The sequence below is a fragment of the Ambystoma mexicanum genome, chromosome 8 (genome assembly GCF_040938575.1).
Source record: "Ambystoma mexicanum isolate Mex_15411 chromosome 8, UKY_AmexF1_1, whole genome shotgun sequence".
Lineage (NCBI taxonomy): Eukaryota > Metazoa > Chordata > Amphibia > Caudata > Ambystomatidae > Ambystoma > Ambystoma mexicanum.
The window spans coordinates 89,781,430-89,802,067 of record NC_090929.1 but is presented as its reverse complement, the minus strand read 5'-3'; the positions used below and the strand labels follow the sequence as shown (position 1 = coordinate 89,802,067).

The following is a 20,638-nucleotide window of genomic DNA, read 5'->3' as shown; positions in this document are numbered from 1 at the left end:
TAATGGCACAGGTAATAGATTTAGATGTAACATCCAGAATGCCTGATTTGGAGTCCCCTATAAATCTGAAGGAACACAATGTAGAGGAAAAAAAGAAGATTCCGTTGGGCAAAGTGAAAAATAAAAAACAGAAAAAAATGGGAAGGGAAGAAGTGGTAGTAAGATCAGAGAAGGTGAAAGGGAAGTGTAAACAAAAAAGGAAGCATCTGCCAAAGGATACTAATCGGTTTATGAAGCGTCTGAAAGCAAAGGCTGGAGAGGTGGTAATAGTAGAAAAAAGGAATCCTACAGAAAGAGAAAAGGGAAACAATTCCAAAAACAATATTAAAGAAAGGGACAAGAATCAATTAAAAGAAATGATGAAGGTGGACTTAAAGAAAACGACAGTGGGCATTCAAACAGATATAGATGAACCACTAAAGCGTATTGCGCCAATTTTCTTTCCGGCGAAGAAAAAAACGAAGATGGATCCAGCAATAAAGATAGCCCCAATCTTTTTAAACAAGAAAACGCAGGAGACCTGCCCGGTGGAACCGAGTCCAACGCCAGTAGCAAGTGGTGACATTTACAAAATAGGGAGTAATGTTGGGGTACAATTTACACCCCTGGCAAATCCAGTGACTGGAGGCAGCAAAGAAATCTTCCAAAGTGCTCTCTGTGTTGATAATGGCCTCGATTAAAGGAAAATATGCCAAATCAGCCCCAGAGGGATCCTAAACAAGCTATATGTGATAAAGCATTTAATCACGTTAATCAGAAGAGAGATCTCAGAGTTTACGTTTCAAGAATGACACCAAACGCTCATGTGAGGGACCCGCTGAATCGTTATAGGATTCTATCAGAAATGAAATATATTCCAGGTCTGAAATATTTTTCTTCTGATGATATTGATGCAGTAAAATGTCCCTTCTCTCCCGATACAAATATTGTAGAACTAATATTGAAATCGAATTTGGGTTTGGATTCCATTGTGGGGGAGGAGGAAGCCTGGGGCTTAAGGGGCTTTAAAGTCTCTAAGGTATGCCCGAGTTTGATAACTCCGTCTGTACAATGGCAAGGAAATTATCCGGGTAATCAAATCCAGAAAAATAGTAATAACATGGGAATAACTTCTACGGCAACATGGGACATGGTTCCTGAGATAATTACACAAGTTCTTCTCGGAATGGGTGTTCCACAGAAGAGCCTCTAGCAAAAGAAAAAAATAATTTAAAGGTATTATCATGGAACTCGAGAGGTTATAGCTCATTCGTCTTAGAACTGAGAAAATCCTATATCTTTGGTTCCTTTGATCTGATCTTTCTTCAGGAAACCTGGTTGACTTGTGAATTAGGAATAGAGGATTTCACCACATACCATCAAATAGCAGTAATGTCAGATGGAGGGAGACCCTCGGGGGGTTTAATGATAAGCTGTAGAAATAATGCTCACTATGAAATCAGATTGTTATCAAATGTAAAACAGGGAATATTGATAGTGAGACTGGAATTGAAACCCTCAAATATGGCACATAACTGGATTTTGGTAAATGTATATTGGAATCCGAGTCAGATTGGCCTTTTGGATTTTTATCACAATTTTCTGACTTCCTGGTCGAAATGTTATCCCGGTTCCCGGTGGACGACATACTAATAGCTGGAGATTTGAACTCTCAATGTTTAACAACAAAAGATCAAGCCACAGGAAAAATTCGTCATCAGACGAAGAATGGAATAATGTGGGCTAATTTTATGAAGGGCTGGGACTTCTGGATGCTCAATGGAAATACCAGGGGGGACATCCCGAGCAAGCCAACTTGGCATATGGGCTCAGCATTTTCTACAATTGATTTCTTCTTTGCCTCTAAAAATATTTATGAAAATTGTACTATACTATTGGTAGAGGAAGGAAATGTAATTATTAATAGATGTTAATTTGTCCACTTCCGTTTCTATGTATACAGATCAAGTGACTGTTAATTTGGCCGGTAATTGTATTCGTAAATTTGAGAGAGGTGGGAAAATCTTGACTAACAAATTACAAAATATGGTAGCAAATGTCTCTGACCTGCGAATGTATGAGACTTGTAGTCCAACGAATTTCCATCTGTTTTTAATGGATTTGGATCCACAGAAACAAAATAATCAAACCTGTAAATTGTTTCATAAGCATACATTTAACAACCAGATATTGCAACAGAAGAGAGCTAGAAGATATAAGAAAACTGAGTTAAGAAGAGCAAATCTCGACAGGAAATCGTTTGAGAGGGCGTTAATCTCCATCAATAATGAATATAGAAACTGGAAGAGATCATTCAAGCCAATTATCTTCCAGCAAGATGGTGAAGCTATGTTAAGGGTAATGAGTCAGAGAAACTCAAGACATTTCTGGGCTATTTTAGGAGCTAAACCAGATCAGCAGGTGGGAAACCAATTTTCTGCAGTACAAGAAGCTGCGTGGGTGGATCATTTTTCGAGGGTATACGGGGCCGCAGGCTCTGATATAGATAATAATTGGGAATCAGCTCATTGGTCACTATCATATACCAAAGCTGATATAGAACTTTTAATAAGGAGCGCCTCTACATCAAGAGCGGCAGGTCCAAATGGGCTGAGTAACTCGATATTGAAAATGAATCCTTCTTTGTGGGCCCATCTGCTTAAAATACTCTTTGATCAAATTATTAAAACACAACGGCTCCCAGAGTCCTGGAAAAATTCAATTACAATTCCAATCTTTAAAAAAAGGCGATAGACTCCTAGCGGTGAACTATAGGCCGATCTCGTTATTAGATGCTGATAGTAAAATCTTTGTCGGTTTAATTCTAAGGGAGCTAAAAGACTGGGCCAAATCAAATAGTATAATTCCGAAACAACAAACTGGTTTTAGAAAGGGACTATCTACCACCTTGAATGGTCTGATTCTTAGCTGTCTAAATGGAGATGTGGGAAATAAACAAGGTAAACCCCTCTATGGAGCTTGGATTGATCTCACCCAAGCCTTTGATACAGTCAATCGGTGTGGAAGAAACTGTATGCTTGGGGAGTTCCATCACACTTGCTCTCTATTCTAGTTGAACTTCATCAAAATACTAGAATGAGAGTAAGAATTTCAAAAAGTGGCTAATTAACAGCCCCAATCCGAATCGAGAGAGGGGTACGCCAGGGTTGTCTGATAGCACCTCTCCTATTCATTCTCTTCATGGCTGATTTAGGAATGGACTTGAATGATAGTGGTCTAATTCCTCCACGGATAGGCTTAACTAAAATTAATTGGTTAGCCTATGCGGATGACACTATGCGGATGATGTGGTGGTATTGGACCACTTACAGGTCGGCCTGCAGAGATTACTTCATTCACTTGATTTATATGCCCAAAAGAACAATCTTAAGATTAATCCGGAGAAATCAAGGATCCTCATATTTAAACATCCGAAGAAAATAGTCAAGAACCATTCGTGGGTATTGGAAGATAGAAAAATCGAGATAGTCTCTGAGTTAATATATTTGGGAGCCACAATTAAAACTTTCCCAACTAAGACTCACCTACTAGAAATGATTAATCTAAAGACCCTTAAGCTAGGGGCACAGATGAAAAGGATAAAAAGGAAATTTTGCAAATTCTCGATACTTCCATTGATAAACTTCTATATAGGAAAGGTGGTGCCTATCATTCTGCATAGTATGGACACAAATATACTGGCATTTGATGTGAATTGGGACCAGATTGAATCAAAACTCTGGAAAACAATACTATCTCTTCCAAATTGTGTTCCAATTGCCTCTGTGAGGTATGAATTGGGGCTCTCTTCCTTAGGATCGTGGCTGGAGTGGAAATGGATTTCCCTCTATAGGTCCCTGTTGGTCCCTACAAAGGATTCTCTATATGAGGATTTGTCCATCCTGCTCCATGATAATACTAACATATTTCTTGAAAAGTTAAGGCTGAAATGTCAAGAGTTACTAAACAGTTTAGACTGTACAACAGATATGTTGATCCAAAATCCAATGAGAGTGAAAGAGAGTTTGAAAAGGTGGGATTGGGTGACCACCGGAGAAAGGATGAGGTTGACAAAATTATCACAATCGTTTTCCAGTATGGGTAGAAAAAGGACAAGTCTTCCCCCATACTTGGAAAAATATCCGGATCCATACTCCAGGGATATCTTTTTGAGGTTTAGACTTAATCTACTACCTACTTTGGAAATTCAATCAGCCAGAAATTTGATTCAATCAGGGAACTTTTGTATAAAATGTGATGCCAACGAATGTCAAACATTAAAACATCTGGTAATTAAGTGGTACTGGGACAAGGGAGATGAGAATTGCGAGATTGAGAAGATTTGTACACGACATCAGCTGGCTAGATACGGAGGAATTCTGGTCCAGAGCTTCCTCTGGTACCGAAACTTTCCTAACAGCAGAAATGGATAGATTATTGAGAGATCTAAAGCTAGATAACTAGTAAGAGGAACCGGGATGAGAGTGGTCTTTTTTATAAAGGTTTTAGTATGAATATCTCCTTATTCTTTTCTTTTATTGTTCTTTTTTTATATGGTTCAAATGTTTTTTTAGATGAAATATGTACTGTTGTTGGTTTTGTTTGTGAAATGTTTTATATGTAAAGAATAGTGTAAAAAGTCATATACTTTGGCTAATGCACAATAAATAAAAAATAAAAAATTAAAAAAAAGATACCTGAGGGTTCGTAGCACTATATAAATGCAAAATTATGATTTTATTAGCTGTCTATATTTGGTGTTGTAGGCATCGAGTAGCAATCTCTTGTGTGTTTTTGTCTGTTAATTATGTGAAAAAAATGAATGTGCAAAGGTAGAAATAAACATTAACAAAGCCACCAGTTTTGGCTTGTGTGTAGTGAAAAAGTGTTCTGTGTTGCTGTTGTTGGCATCGAGATCAAAAGCCCTTGTACCCTCATAATTTGCCTAGTATTACAATTGCATGTCCATGTTGCCATCATTTGCTGGGTTTTGCTAGGATATGGACGCATACAACATATGAAAGGTATTGTCATCATACAGAAAAATACTCACACCGTTGCCAGATACTCAAACACATTGCGAGATTTTGCCATCATGGACAACAGCAACTCACACGATTTGCTAGGTATTTCAATATGTTGGCCTTATCCTTGCATCGTGCAATTTATATATATAAAACGCTTAGGTATGTTTCCGTAAGGAGCAGGACTCTTTGGTCCGGCTATTCTGGCACGAGATGTTTAGGCGTGACCGGTTGGGCGCAGAGCCCATTTTGGCACACCCAGTTGGATGGAGCCGACAGGACACAAGACTACTAGGCGCTGGCATATTTTGGTGCAGTGACATACGTCTATTAACACACTAAAATTGCCATCTAGTGGAAACAGAATTCCACAAATGATATGACTATTTCTTAAATATTTATTTCTGTTTCATCAGGCCTCGCTTGGCTATTCTTACTATTGACAAAACCCCCATGTTTAACTTCGGGCCTCTCCCTCTCCCCCAACTAACTGCAAAACGTCCCTCTCGCAAGTCCCAGTTACATTACATCTGGGTAACTAGCTCACACGTACCATTATTGAAGATCACCATTATAAGGATTCAAGATCACCATTATAAGGCTTCCCCACACCTAGTGTAAAGAGAGACTTTTCAATATAATACATCCAAGACAAAATGTGTACAGCCAAGGCCATTAAAGCCCTGTGCGATCGCTGGCCTATTGCCAGGCAGAGTAGGATGCTTAATGACTCCTCAGTGTATAAACTGGCAGTCTGAATCTAAAACAAGCATTTTTTCTGTAGTGAGTCTGCAATAGTGATTGAAAAGGTTGTACATGTCTAACGCCATATGAGATTGGGGCCTTTAGGCTTCACAACTCGATTCTAGAAATTCAAAACCTTTGCCTGCAATGCTATCACAGACTGGTTCCTTAACCTTGTCCATTTGTACTGGTTTCAATTCCAGTACCTTAAGTGTAGCGGCTGTTCCCCGCAGGTACTGGCCTTCCAGAGTTCTCCACGTGTCTGCTGCAGGTCCCCTATAGAATGCCACTTCCCTTGTCCTGGCTAACGTGTCTCAACTCTTTAGACACAATCCTTTAGTTTGCATTTTTTCCTGGCGACTCCCAAGGTCAGTTACTCCACCACTGAAAAAGACGACCTGCTTTGATTCTACCTTGTAATTACTATTGTTAAACTATTTGGGCCAAACTATTTGGGCCTGATTCATGGATTTTTTTGCACGGTTCAAAGTGACTCTGCGCTGCTGAAAAGTGACTTTGCACTGAGGACACAAACCCTGATTCATGAAACTGCACACAGTGTATTTTTGCAGTGCAAAGTCTGTACAAAGTCCAAATGGCAAAACGTTTATGTATGTTTCCATACTCAGCTGATGCAATTTATCAGTGTTAGCTTGCCCTCTGTTGTCCACCCACTTCAACAACAGCTATCATTTCAACATACGGATGCAATTTATCAGTGCTAGGTTGCCCTCTGCTGTCCAAATGGCAAAGTGCACCCACTTTAACAACAGCTACAGCATGAGCACGGTTCTACGCGGTCACCTTCATCTTCCACTATCACAAACATTCGGAAGTTACTGCTTTCCACCCCCACTTCTCTTCACACAGGGCACGGCAGCCCCAGTGTCAATAAAGAGTTAAATACCAACTCAACGTTTCAGGCTCTAAAGAGCGAAACGCTGTAGGACGGAGGTCTCCTCACAAGCCAAAACTGAAAGTAGGTGCTGTAATTGTGCTACTATGCAATCTTATGACATCACACAGACTCTGCAATGGAACAAGGTTGACGGTTATGCGTCTACAAAGATACATCATAGTGGCCTGTGTAATCGATGGATTATACTGTTCTTAACGGTGGTTACCATAAATAAGTCACAGGGACCTATGTCCCCTTCCTGGAAGCGATCAGTTGCAATTCCAATATTTAAGAAGGGGGACAGAAGTGACCCTATGAATTACTGACCGATATGGACCTTAAAGACATGCTAGAATGGCGTATGTTATTCTAGGAACGGCTAGTATAATGATAGTTTGGTGATTTCTGTAGAGCTTTATGTGCGAGGATAGCTACTAAGCGCTATATTGATCAGTGTTACTACCCACTGATGGCACTTCCTTCATCATCCTCAGATGGATGAAGTTTCTCCTCGGTCCAGCCAGGGTTTTGAACTTGAACAGGTTGCACAAGAGCTATCCATGCAGCATGCGAGCATTTGCCAAATGATGCCCTTATACCCAGGTCCTCACAACATTAGGCAGCTATTGTCACCACATCCCTAAGAAGCCATGCAATGTTCTAGAAATGGACATCCTAGACTATGCTTATTTGTTTATTTATTGTGAATTGGTTTAAGGAAATGAAACCTTACATAAATATGTCAGGTTTTGCCATTAAATGCTCATACGCTCAGACAATTGTGCAGGTGCTGTTAATACGTGCGTCTGTATATTTCCAACAAATGGCAACATGACTCCTTCACATCATAGTCTGACTACTTCTATCGTCTTTCCCGATAGTGCTTTGAAACAGCGTCAAGGCACTCTCAGTAACCCAGCCTTACTTAACAGGGAAAGACACTGCTTCTACCTTTCCCCCCACCACCTAACTCTTTCACGTTCTATCACGCCCCTCTTCCCTTCTTCCCTTGGGGCATTTGGAACAGCCTCTGAGTGCTGTGTTGACCGACTGAAGAGAGGAACTGGCTCTTGCTAAACTTTCAAATGTGCGCAAAATTTTGGGAAACATTACTCTGCACCAAGAATGCCCTTCATTTACATAATAAGTAACATAAACCCGGTGTCATGAAAATTAATTCGTGTGTGTGATATTATTTGATATGTTGTTTTCCAGGACTTAATTAGCAAGTCACCAAAACATAATTTAAATTGCAATAATTTGAAAATGTTGGAGAGCAAGTTCAGTGTGGGGGAGCAATACAGGAGCAGCGTGGGTTAGGGGGTGGTGGGGTTGACGTGTACTCGGCGCAATAGAATCTAGAAACTGTCCTGGCTCCATGCATAAACAGGGACAGATAATACACCGACGTCATAATGAGGTCATAGGCGTGTGCTGCGCATAATTGCTCCCGTCCCGTAATGATATATAGTACAGGGCTTTAGTTCGCTACTCAAAGAATTATGTATGGCTGGGATTAATATAACGCAAACTAACGTGACATATGTTGCTTTGGGCAAAGAGCAAAGCAGATATATATTTTACCACTAGAGGGTGATATAACACAAGGATTCCTACTGCACTGTAAATCGAGCAAAATTCGATTGCCGTTCTTCACGGGTACGCCTTTTTTTCCTCTACTTTATAATGAGATGCTGGTAATTATTCATTTCCATTTACATTAAGAAGAGGAAGATTTATTTAAGTCGTTTTTCTGCGCTCCCTTAATGCAACTCAGGCCCTCAAGAAAGAAAACCGAGTTGGCCCGGACATGATTCGAACCTGTGATCTAGAGGCTGCCCAGAGGTCTCTGCAATATGTGCATTTACTCACTGAGCCATCTTGCCACAATCAGGCTCCAGACGCAAATGCTGGTGAGCAGAAGGTAACATCACACTATCAGCATTTGAAATGTAAGTTTATACAACTTTCCATTTCATCATAAAGCTTTCAATTGGAAAGAAAGTAGAGCTTTAGGGGGAATGGCAGAGGTGGCTGTGGTTGGGATAGTGAGTAAGTACTTCCGGCAGAGGGGGGCTGGGGCTTAAAAGAGGACAAGGCCTGAAAAAAAGGTAGCCCACTTCCGGAAATCACAATCTGTAACTTGCCACATTTGTGAGACCATTGGCCAGGGACGGCTGAAAATGTGTCGCAAGTAAGTGATTGTGTGTATCTTAACAGCAACTCTCTGCTAGAATGGTTGTCGAGGCAACATTGGGATGTTTGTCGTTGTAGGTCTATGCTTAATAACCTGTTGAAAATGGATCATCGATTGATTGTCTCATCGTCCACCCACACTAGTAACTTTGAAATTGTTATTCACCATGCGAAGAAAACCCATCGTAAGGAGTGTGCTGCCATTAAGAGAGTTTGCACACATACTGTGATTGAGAAAAAAGACTCTGCGGGCTCAGATCTCCACCAAGTATAAGAGCTGGTTGCAAGAATATGCATTTTCTATGATTAGCGGACATTAGAAGTTCCTTTTTAGACGTTTAAGAAGCAAGGACAATAGAAAATTCTGGGCTATGGCCAGAAGTTTTACTAATGGCACAAGCCAATTGGAACCTAATCCAATCAATGCGTTGACATGGCCAACTGCTATTAAGAATCTCTTTTGAAAATCTAATATAGGTGGGAAATCCTTGTCATTTGTCCCCATGGTTGATTTCCATTCTGGTTGCGATAGGGAGGATATTGACATGATTATAAATTCACTTCACAGTTCACGAGCACATGGGCCGGTTATGCTGGCGAACGTTGTGTTTAAGGATAACGCTACTTTCCGGTCTTTTGTATTAGAAAAACTATTCCCCAAAATCCTTGAATCAGGATGGATCCCGATGAGTTGGAGAAAATCCAAACTTATACCTGTTTTCAAGAAGGGTGATGGTGCTAAGCCTTGTGACTATAGGTTATTAGCTACGTTGGACATTACGTTGGACATTAGTTCGAAGGTTTTTTCCACCATGCTGTTAAAAAAAAACTATCCAAGTGGTGCGATGTCAAGCAATTTACTATCACCATTCCAAACGTGGGGATATAGCACTTTGCACAAATTAAGTGCACTCCACACTATTACTTCGCCCTATCGTGGCAAGACGGCTGGTAACCCTTACACTTGCTTTGTGCATTTTGGCCAAGCATTGGATACCGGATCTCGTCTGCTACTCTGGTCGAAATTGGAAAAATGGGGCATAGATCTATCCCCTGTACTGCCACCTCTGTTGTGGTGCGCATACATCATCTGGGCGCGCTCACAGATGAAATAGTGACCCATATTGGCCTCAAACAAGGTTGTGCTAAATTTAGCCCCACTACTATATAACTTCTATGTTTCTGACATGGGTTCAGTTATCGATCCCACTCACAATTTCCCTCCTCGTATTGACACAATCCCAGTACCCTGGACAGGGTACACAGATGACACGATTTTGCTTGACAAAACTCTGATCGGTTTATAACGCTCATTGGATGCATTCGCTGCCTATTCAGATGCTAATTTTCTGAGAGTTAATAGTTAGAAAACCAAAATTATGATATTTGTACAGAAATCTAGAAAACAGACGTTTAGCTGGTCCTTAAACGGGTTTCGCTTTGATAATCTGGATAATTCTGTCTATCTGGCGGTCCCGATTTGTAATACTCCAGCACAGAGATTCTCTAGCGATTTTGTGCAAGCAAACGTATTGAGAAAATGGTTGCTACTGAAATGTTTTATCCGCAGGTTGAGGGGCTAGTGTCAGTATATCGCAAAAGCATCCTTCCGGGGATTTCATGTGGTCTTATCCGAGCCAATGATGAGCTAGGTGGACACATTTTGAGGGAAACTCTTGCGTTCCATCCTTGTAGTTCCTTTTTCTATCCCAGTGGAGGCGCTCTGCTGTGACTTGGGGTTCCCTCCATCCGCTACTTTTGGTTGGATCAGCAATGCAAGCCTTTTCTCATTATTAGCACCTCCACTCTTGCTGCAAACAACTTGCTAAGCTTTTTAGCCAAACTTTACTCAAGGGAATGCACTAACCCTTCTTTAATACAGTTAAGATCCAATGCTATGGGGCATTTTGTAAATATTGATGTATTCCCTGGGGAATTCGTTTTAGCACCTAACTTACTGACTATTTAAAAAAATAAAACTAGTGATTTTGATTTGATATCTAATATTACTTTTTTACGTAACAAGGGAAATTATGCAGTTTTTAGCATTCGAGGATTTCGTCGTCAACGTCTTTCAACCTATTTAACAAAAAGATATCCTTATCATATCCGCAGATTTATTTTATATCTGCGTTTTAATATACTCCCGTCTCGTGAACATACTGGCCGCTGGGCTAAGCTAGCTCGTAAAGAAAGGACTTGCCGCCTTTGCTGTTTGAAGCCTGAATCGCGCGCCATTTGCTTACACTGTGCCTCTTTTTGACGCCCTATTACATTAGGGTCTATATAGAGCTTGCCACTGATATTTGCTCCATTGAAGGTAGCAGTTCTGCAGCTTTATTTATGGGGCTGAATATATTGTCTACGCTGCAGCCGCCCATTACGTATGGAAGGTGGCGTTACGTTCAATTGCCCTTAACCCTTAACAGTGGTGTTTAGGTGCACAAATTAATAATCATTCTTGGTGCCTTTGGCTTTGATCAACTATATATTGTCATTGTATGCATTGGTTTTATGTGAAATGTTGTCTGTTCTTCTTAAAATGTTATTTATATTTAAAATGATTGTAATTTGTAGTAATGTTGATTCAATTGTGCGAAAGGTTTGTATTTAACCATATGCACATGTGCCTTGTGCGAGGAAAACCAGTTTAAGTCGACTGTCGGGTGCATACATTATAACAGAGATGAAGAAATACAGCCAGGGGGTTAATAGTCACACATTATTACTTGACAGGCAGCCAACAGGGAGCTGAAACACTTAATGTACGCTCAAAATCTATTAATATCTCTTCATCAGAAAGGGCCTAATGTAGACAAAACCGAAGTAAAAAGTCAACAAGGTGATAAGGCTGCTGGAAAAGGGCAAAATGTCACTTACCTGTTAGATGCTGCTTCTCCCGTCCCCGCTGTGGCCGCCATGGAAATGGAAGAGGGGCTCTATATGGAGCCCTGCCTTCCTATTCCAGGGCGGCCATTTTGGTACAGTATTTTCTCTTTCTATGAACGGGGCGCCCCGGCTTCCCGTTTAAGGAAAGAAAATACTTTCCATTAAAAAGAAAACCTTTAGCACCCGCGCAACATGCTGCACAGGTGCTAATGGCGATCTGGCCCTCAGTGGCTGGGCCCATCCTGTGGGTAATGGCCCGCCACCCTCATTAAGCGACCCTCGCTTAGCTCGGGCCCTTAACTTTGGCAGCAGGCCATTACCCACAGGGTGGGCCCGCCACCTCGGGCACATCGCCTTAGTATTGTACTGGGCGAGAATCGTTGCTGTCCTAGACACAAGGACTTCTTGCACCCTAGGGCCTTCCCACAGCCTCCACTCTTTGGAAGTAATCTGTGCTCTTTGTACTGGCTGCCTGTTTTTGTCCTGCTCTGAAACCAGCCTTGGATAGCGCCTTCCGCTTACGGAGCAAAAGCAAAAGCATCTTATGTCAGGAGCTATAAACACAATAATCACCAGAAAATAGATATACAAATAATTTTACCAATCAATGTAAGCTGCATTTTAATTAGTGATGTTATGATCGTATTGTGCTTATTATTAAAATAATTATCACTGTTATCGTTCATAAGTAAAGAGGTGCCGATAAAAGAAGGAACAACTCTTTCCACTCTCTCTCTGCACCCCCTCTCACAACCCCTCCACTCCCTCTCGCAACTCCCTCCAGTCCCTCTCTCCACTCTCTCTCTGCACCCCCTCTCACAACCCCTCCACTCCCTATCGCAACTCCCTCCAGTCCCTCTCTCCACTCCCTCTCTCCACTCTCTCTCTGCACCCCCTCTCACAACCCCTCCACTCCCTCTCTCAACTCCCTCTCTCCACTCCCTCCCTCCACTCCCTCTCTCTACTCCCTCCACTCCCTCTCTCCACTCCCTCCACTCCCTCTCTCCACTCCCTCTCTCCACTCCCTCTCTCCACTCCCTCCACTCCCTCTCTCCACTCCCTCCAGTCCCTCTCTCCACTCCCTCTCTCCACTCTCTCTCTGCACCCCCTCTCACAACCCCTCCACTCCCTCTCTCAACTCCCTCTCTCCACTCCCTCTCTCCACTCCCTCTCTCCACTCCCTCTCTCCACTCCCTCCACTCCCTCTCTCCACTCCCTCCACTCCCTCTCTCCACTCCCTCCACTCCCTCTCTCCACTCCCTTGCATCCCCGCTTCCTTCACTGTGTCTTTCCCCCTAGGATTGTAAAGTGCTCTCTTGCTTCCCGAAGTCAGGTCCGGGCTCAATACATGATAATAATAATAATAATAATAATAATAATAATAATAATAATAATAATAATAACGAGGCAGAGAGGAGTAGTTGGAGATTAAAAGAATGGACATTACATCTTCACTTTCACTACCAAAATACATCCCTGCTTTGCACACAAGATGTTCCCCTTTTAGGACACAGAAAGTTCTCCAGAGGGAATTTAAACGCCTTCATCCTTATTTAGATATTGTCCTCGGGTATCACAGGAACCCCCGGCGTAAGAGGGTGGATTTCCAATATGGAATGTCCTGCCTGCTATCCGGTGCAGGTCCTTGCTTATTTAGGCCCCTCAGGCACCTCCTACCTACCGTTGCATGCATGCAGAGTATTAAAAGTAGACAAAACAGGGAAGTGAGGAGAAGAGAGGGCGCGCAGCAGACAAGAGGGGGCAGGGGAAGATGTAGAGAAGGCAGTGAGGAAATGAGGGCGCGAGAGAACAGGGGGGGGGAGAGAGAGCGAGAAAGAGAGAGAGAAATATAGAGAGAGAGAGAGAGAGGGGGGGAGGGAGAGAGAGAGGGAGAGAGAAGAGAGAGGGAGGGAGAGAGGCAGAGAGAAAAAGAGAGGGAGGGAGAGAGAGAGGGAGAGAGAGAGAGGGGGAGGGAGAGACAGAGGGAGAGAGACAGAGAGAGAGAGAGAGTGGGAGAGAGAGAGGGAGAGAGAAGAGAGAGGGAGGGAGAGAGGCAGAGAGAAAAAGAGAGGGAGGGGGAGAGAGAGGGAGAGAGAGAGAGGGGGAGGGAGAGACAGAGGGAGAGAGACAGAGAGAGAGAGAGAGTGGGAGAGAGAGAGGGAGAGCGAGAGAGGGGGGAGAGAGACAGGGAGAGAGGAGAGAGAGAGGAAGAGAGGGAGGGAAAGAGGGAGAGAGAAAAAGAGAGAGGGAGGGAGAGAGAGAGGGAGAGAGAGAAAGAGAGGGAGAGTGAGAGAGAGAGAGAGAGAGAAAGAGAGAGAGAAAGAGAGAGAGGGAGAGAGAAAAAGAGAGAGTGAGGGGGAGAGAGAGGGAGAGAGAGAATGAGAGGGAGAGAGAGAGAATGAGAGAGAGAGAGGGAGAGATAGAGGGAGGGAGAGAGGGAGAGAGAAAAAGAGAGGGAGGGAGAGAGATAAAGAGAGGGAGGGAGAGAGAGAGGGAGAGAGAAAGAAAGAGAGAGAAAGAGAGAGAAAGAGAGAGAGGGAGAGAGAGAGGGAGGGAGAGAGCGAGAGAGGGAGCGAGAGAGAGGGGGAAAACACTGCAGGAGAGAAAGAGTGAGAGAAGAAACACAACAGGAGGGGAAGAGTGAGGGCAGAAACCCAGCAGGAGGGGAAGAGTGAGAGAAGAAACACAACAGGAGGGGAAGAGTGGGGGCAGAAACACAGCAGGAGGGGAAGAGTGAGAGAAGAAACACAATAGGAGGGGAAGAGTGAGACAAGAAACACAACAGGAGCGAAAGAGTGAGAGAAGAAACAACAGGAGGGGAAGAGTGAGGGCAGAAACACAGCAGGAGGGGAAGAGTGAGAGAAGAAACACAACAGGAGGGGAGGAGTGAGAGAAGAAACACAACAGGAGCAAAAGAGTGAGAGAAGAAACAACAGGAGGGGAAGAGTGAGGGCAGAAACACAGCAGGAGGGGAAGAGTGAAAGAAGAAACACAACAGAAGGGGAGTAGTGAGAGAAGAAACAACAGGAGGGGAAGAGTGAGGGCAGAGACACAGCAGGAGGGGAAGAGTGAGAGAAGAAACACAACAGAAGGGGAGTAGTGAGAGAAGAAACTGGAGGGCAAGAGTGAGGGAAGCAACACAACAGGAGGGGGAGAGTGAGAGAAGAAGCACAACAGGGGGGTGAGAAGAAACACAACTGGAGGGCAAGAGTGACAGTAGAAACAGAAGGGAAAGAGTCAGAGAATAAAAACAAAAGGAGGGGAAGAGTGAGAGAAGATACACAACAGGCGGGGAAAAGTGGGGGAAGAAACACAACAGGGGGAGAGTGAGAGATGAAAAACAACAGGAGAGAAAAAGTGAGAGAGGAAACACAACAGGACGGAGTGTGAAAAGAAACACAACAGGAGGAAAAAAGTGAGAGAATAAACACAACAGGGTGAGAAGAGTGAGAGCGCATTAAGTGGCATACAACATTGAGTCGGTTCTGGAAGCGAGGCACGGCCAAAATGTGCCGGCCGCTGCCAAAAGAATGGGCCGGAGACTTAGGCAAGGGCCACCTGCCCCAAACAAACAATACATCATGAGGCCCTGCAAACGTGTACTTTGGCCAACCCATAATGGTCTCGTCTGCATCCAGGCCGGATACTGTAAATACAACTTCCCCCTGGTGCAAGTTGCAAATTAACACCTGTCTGTAAATCATCCCTTTCTGACGTGGGAGCGAGGAACTCACCTTCATTCTGTAAAGACATGATCCAGCCCAGTGTGTTTAGTAGCTCTTATGTGCTCGTTATGTGCGGTCTGCCTGTCCAGTGATAATACAGTGTGCACCTATTCCCTATGCAGGCACCAGTCTTCTCAAACTAAAGGACATGTCACTTTGAATGTGCTTTCGCTTCTAAGTTGGTAACTTATCCCTGACATTTTCAGCCGATCCTAATAGGATATGATAAGACATGTTTTAAGGCGCCTATACACAAGTGTTTCAGGAGGGGGAACAGAGGGAAAACAGAAACAATGATCCTACTAGGCCAGGTGATCATCCAAGGGGAGAACCCGTGGGAAAGGGGAGGCAACCAAATAGCACCAATGTAAACTGTTTGGTGCTCTGCATATACTCAAAGAGCATTTTGGGAAAATCGGAACAAACACTATTTTGTTTTTTGTATTTGACATATCTGCGACAGTGACTCAAGCCGGCAACCCTTCTGAGCACATAATGCACACTGACCTTTCAGATTATTTCATATATGATAACACCCTACAAGTAAAGTGACAGCAAAACAATAAATCATATATAAACATTTGAGGTGCACTTTCTTTTGGGAGTCAGGTGCTGGCTGTCTTGCTTTAACAGGCAGATGGCATCCGTACACAAATTCTCTTCACCCGTCCCCAGCACACACCCCCGCTCAAGGAGAGTGACTGCTGGGGCTCTGTCAAGAAACTAAAACAACAGACTGCACACACAAGAAAGAAGGGGATGAGAGAGAGAGAAAAGAGACAAGCAGATAATGCATACCAAGAGACGAAAGGTAGAGTTTCAAGAAGAATGTGAAAAGCGCGATAAAAGACCCTCATTACGAGTTTGGCGTTAACCCGCCAAACTCATAACACTGTTTCTGCCGCCTGATATACCGGTGCCACCGGGACATTACAATTCCCAGCGGCTCGGGATGTCAGGTGGCGGAAAGTGTAAGTCCCCATTCCCATGGAGTCAACTCCACGGGAATGGGGACACGGAAACACCGGCACTGTTAGCAACTGTGCTGGTGCTTCAGTGAAAACCATGTGTGCAAGGGCCGGTGCCCCCGGCAGGTCAGATCTCCCGGTAGCAACGGACCCTGCAGGCATAGTTGTAGTCTGGCGGACCGTAAAATGGTGCTGGTACATTGCTACCGGCACCCTTATTTCCCAGACACCAGACTTGGAGTCAGAGAGATAGAGTGGGGAGACCACGAGAGGGATTAACAGAATGAGTGGGAGACGCGAGGCACACCAAGGAAGAAAAGACAGCAGAAGACAAGGTTGTAAGAGGGAGAAAGAGGAGGCAGCATTTGAGGAGATGGGGAAAAGGATGTTGAGTGCTAAAAGGAAGGTGAGAAATTGGGAGATTGAAAGCTGAAGAAGCAGTCGGGACAGGTGAGGAAGAAGGGGGACAGAACAGGTGCAAGCGAGTGAGGAAGGGAAAGAGAACATGTGAGAGTGAGTTAAGATCGTGAGACACTGAATCCGGAAGGAGGATGAGACAGAGGGGGGTAATCAACAAGAAATCAGTGGCAAGGAACTCAAAACAGTAGATATGAGATCTTGGCGGGAGCGAGTTACTTGCTGCCCTGTGAACTACCTGTCCTAAGTAACTCACGTTTTGATGCTGTGGCTGGTCACGCTCACTGCTCGCCACAACCCTTCCATGGTGAAGCAGCCTGGGACTTGAGGCTGCTGGGGCTTTGCCTCAACTCTCCCGCAACATAAGCAAAACACTCACCTCTCGGTCTCTCATGTGCACAATATCTCTGCTCGGGTTACTTTTACTCTATCAACAACCCAAATGCGTCAAAGGAACGTCAATGGGACCAAACATCAGATGTCACTCTCCTCCGAGAGGCACCCATGAAAATCTGGCAGTTGGTCTTCTGTCCTACTCCCAGCTGCGCACTGTGAGAATGGGCTGGTAGTCTCTGGGAAGCTGCGCTCCCCCTACCCTCTTAGAGTGACCTCGATGACTGAGCGGCCGCACCACCGGCAGTAGAAGGGCCAGGATTTCCTTTGGAGTGTGTTCCCGGGGGGACCTCTTTGTGTGAGCACAACCTGAAAGCAGATAGATAAGGGTACGCCTCCCTATGAGTAACCCGAACTAGGCAACGTTGTCCTTTGTTGGCGCCTGTGCAAGCACCCTCATTTTAAAGGACACATTTAGAAGTTTCTCTTTTTTACCTTCTCTCCTGTCCTGTTGGAGTTTAATAGGGGCGATGTATGCACAGCAAAGGAAACCTGATAATTCACCAATACCTTCTAATGGTATGACTGGCGCTATAGAGACCGGGGAAATTCTAACATGTCCCCTGCTGCCCCCCAAAGTCGGCCACTTGGTCGGGGTCGCCCTAGTGTCACGTTTAAAACGCAATCTAAAATTGCTGGTTTCCTGCAAAATAAAGACTTGGTTCCAAATGTACCATCATTTGCGGAAATGCTTTCAATAGAGGGTGCAAATCCGGCCCTGAGTAATGAGAGCGGGGAGGTTGTGGGGCTCAGTGACGGAAAGTGTCTTGCCGGACAGCAGTCCACCAGATCCAAGTGAGCCACTCTCGGGGTTAGTGGATCCACCGCCTGTCTCTGCTAGCTCAGTGGAACACCTGGCGAGATCCCTGTCATCATTCAGAAAGGACGACTCCAGAAGTTTAGAACCATCGGCATATTCTTACCATCCATCGCCTACGTCGTTGGGTTCGCCAAGACTTTGGGATTTTCCAACTGAAATTCAACCAGTGAATCAACCTTCCATCTTTGCCTTTAACTTTGTGCTGAGCTCGCTGGTGAAACTTTATGAGAACATTAACAACGAGTTCAAAGAACACAAATGCCTTTTGAATGCAATCAATGCAAGAATGAACTTTCTGGAAGAGTTCATTAATGCCCAGAATCAAAAGGAACACAGATTATCCAAGCCAGTGATTCAAGAGACCGACCCAACATCGTCACTCATCATAACACTCTCTCCGTCACACAACCAACCAAACCCAGTCAGAGATGGGTGTCCAACATCAACTAAATTGAAATGTAGTTCAAAGAAAGTTAGGAAAAAATTAAGGATATTAAAACAGTGTCCCACCACCCAATGAAAGGTCTTGCGATAATTGAACTGTCTCTGCTCCAGGGAAGGGAAGAGTACACCCTTGCACGGACCAGGGCCGGGAAACAGGGGCTACATATGGCCAACGGAAACTGTCCTTGATCAATCCCAAATTGGTCTACCCAAATTGGGACAGGAACGATTGGTCATGGATAGCACGCTCACTTCATGAAGATGTGCAGTACACGGAGCAGCTCCTGTGAGCAAGAATACATTGCCCAATAAATCTCCTCTCATGGAACCCCGAGACCATTCACCGTTGTTCAATCTGTCTAAATGCGTCCTTTCCCGATGTGCTATTTTACAGGAAACTTGGTTGATATAGAAACCGCTGATAGGTGGCTATGCCCTATTCCATATCCCTGCTCAAAAGGGAGCGAAAAGACGTCACTATGTAGGGGGTGGGTTAGTAACAGCCATAATAGGCAACTCAAATATACCCTGCATAAAGCAGAGGCCAGAGTGTAAGGACGTTCCCTCGGCTAAATTATCATGGCTAGACTTTGTAAATTCTCAAGCAAGTGACTGGTTGGCTTATTGGATCCCATTGGGAACTCACCAAATGCACATCTTTGATTGCCTATCCAATATTTTAGGAGATGGGTACGAGGGAAACTCTCCCTTTATTTTGATCACAGGGGAGATTCATTGTATTTGCATAGATTTTGATTACCATGGAAAAGGACTCTGATAATCCCAACATTAGGAGGGCATGTTGGAATGCAATGAATTTGTGGGTCCTTCTGAGAGTAAATGGTAATATAGGCTTTTTTGATTTTTAGGACATAAAAGGATGCGGGTGATTCTTTGGGGTAATCTACCAACCAGGTTTCCCTTTGTCTCAACTCCATGCCAAAAACATAGTGCATTTGTGCCCTGTTGCATCAGTAGCTTGATCCGCAGCACCCGCTCTTCCCGTGGTGCAGAGTAGGTTCAAAGGTCAGAAGAGGCCCACTCGACTGCCGTGGTGACAGCAAAGTCACTGCAACAAAGAGTCAACATTTAAGATATGCCCTCCGTACCCAAACTACGATGATCATGGGTACCCCATGCTGGTGGCGGGATAATCCCTAAGAATAAGCCATGCCTGAGTGTAGGCATAGTGCAAGGCGATGCTTACGACCATGGCTGCCACATCCCAATTGATATTGCACATGTGTCAGCTCCTGTGAGTCAGTTCTGCTGTGGAAGGGAATTTGCATTGCGGTCAGACGAGCCAATAATGACACGTGGCAGGACAGAAACCCTGAAGACCCAGCCTCTCTGTGATTCTCTTTGGGAGGGCTGGTAACCCCCTCTTCTAGAGACAGCAGCACAGCAGGCAGCTGTCCTGGGCCCAGGTATCAAAGGGGCACACCCATTCAGCAGCAGTAGCCTCACACCAGGGTGCTGCATATCCAAAGGTCTTTGTTATCAGTAGAAGGGAAGAGGGCAGGAGTAGCAAGGGCAGGAGTGCTCTGGACACTGCAGGAAGCCTTCCACCATCATGTGGGCCATTTTTACCTCTACTCATCCTTGCACTCCTGCGAGGCAGAGTCCAGTTATTCACCATCCCTGCAAGAGGGCCACAGTGTTCGAAGCAAATAGGGCACTTTTTGACCTCTGTACTCAGTTTGATGTGGTGGACACTCACTACAGTGTTGAAAAGGCAAAACGTGAGTCAAGGCTACCTCTCCCTTATAGCGCGAAGCGGAGATTGACATGGTTCTAGAACCTAGTGTAAAAACATTAGATTACACTAGTAGGGCACAGGATTTAGATAATATTTATGTCATTCTAGAGAAATAAATATGGTGATAACATATACACAAGAACAGGACAAGTACATCTGTATATAAAATCTAGTATACAGAGGTCTAGTAGACTGTACACTGAAGCATGACAAAAAAATCAATTATTGACATTTGTGTGTGAATAATCAAAACTCAGTTTGGACTTTTCACAATGCTTGATGCTTGAGAATGTTTTATGAGCTAAGTGCAAAGGTTTCCCAAATGGGCGGCTGGACCCAATGCTATCATGTGACATTTTGACTCACGGATGGCTGGTACATT

At 44.1% G+C, this 20,638-nt stretch overlaps 1 protein-coding gene across 7 annotated transcripts in view; it reads left to right on the top strand.

Annotated features, from left to right (window-relative positions):
• RALGPS1 (Ral GEF with PH domain and SH3 binding motif 1) overlaps nucleotides 1-20,638 on the top strand; it is a 2,625,553-nt gene that overhangs the window by 422,208 nt on the left and 2,182,707 nt on the right. The window lies entirely within an intron of this gene.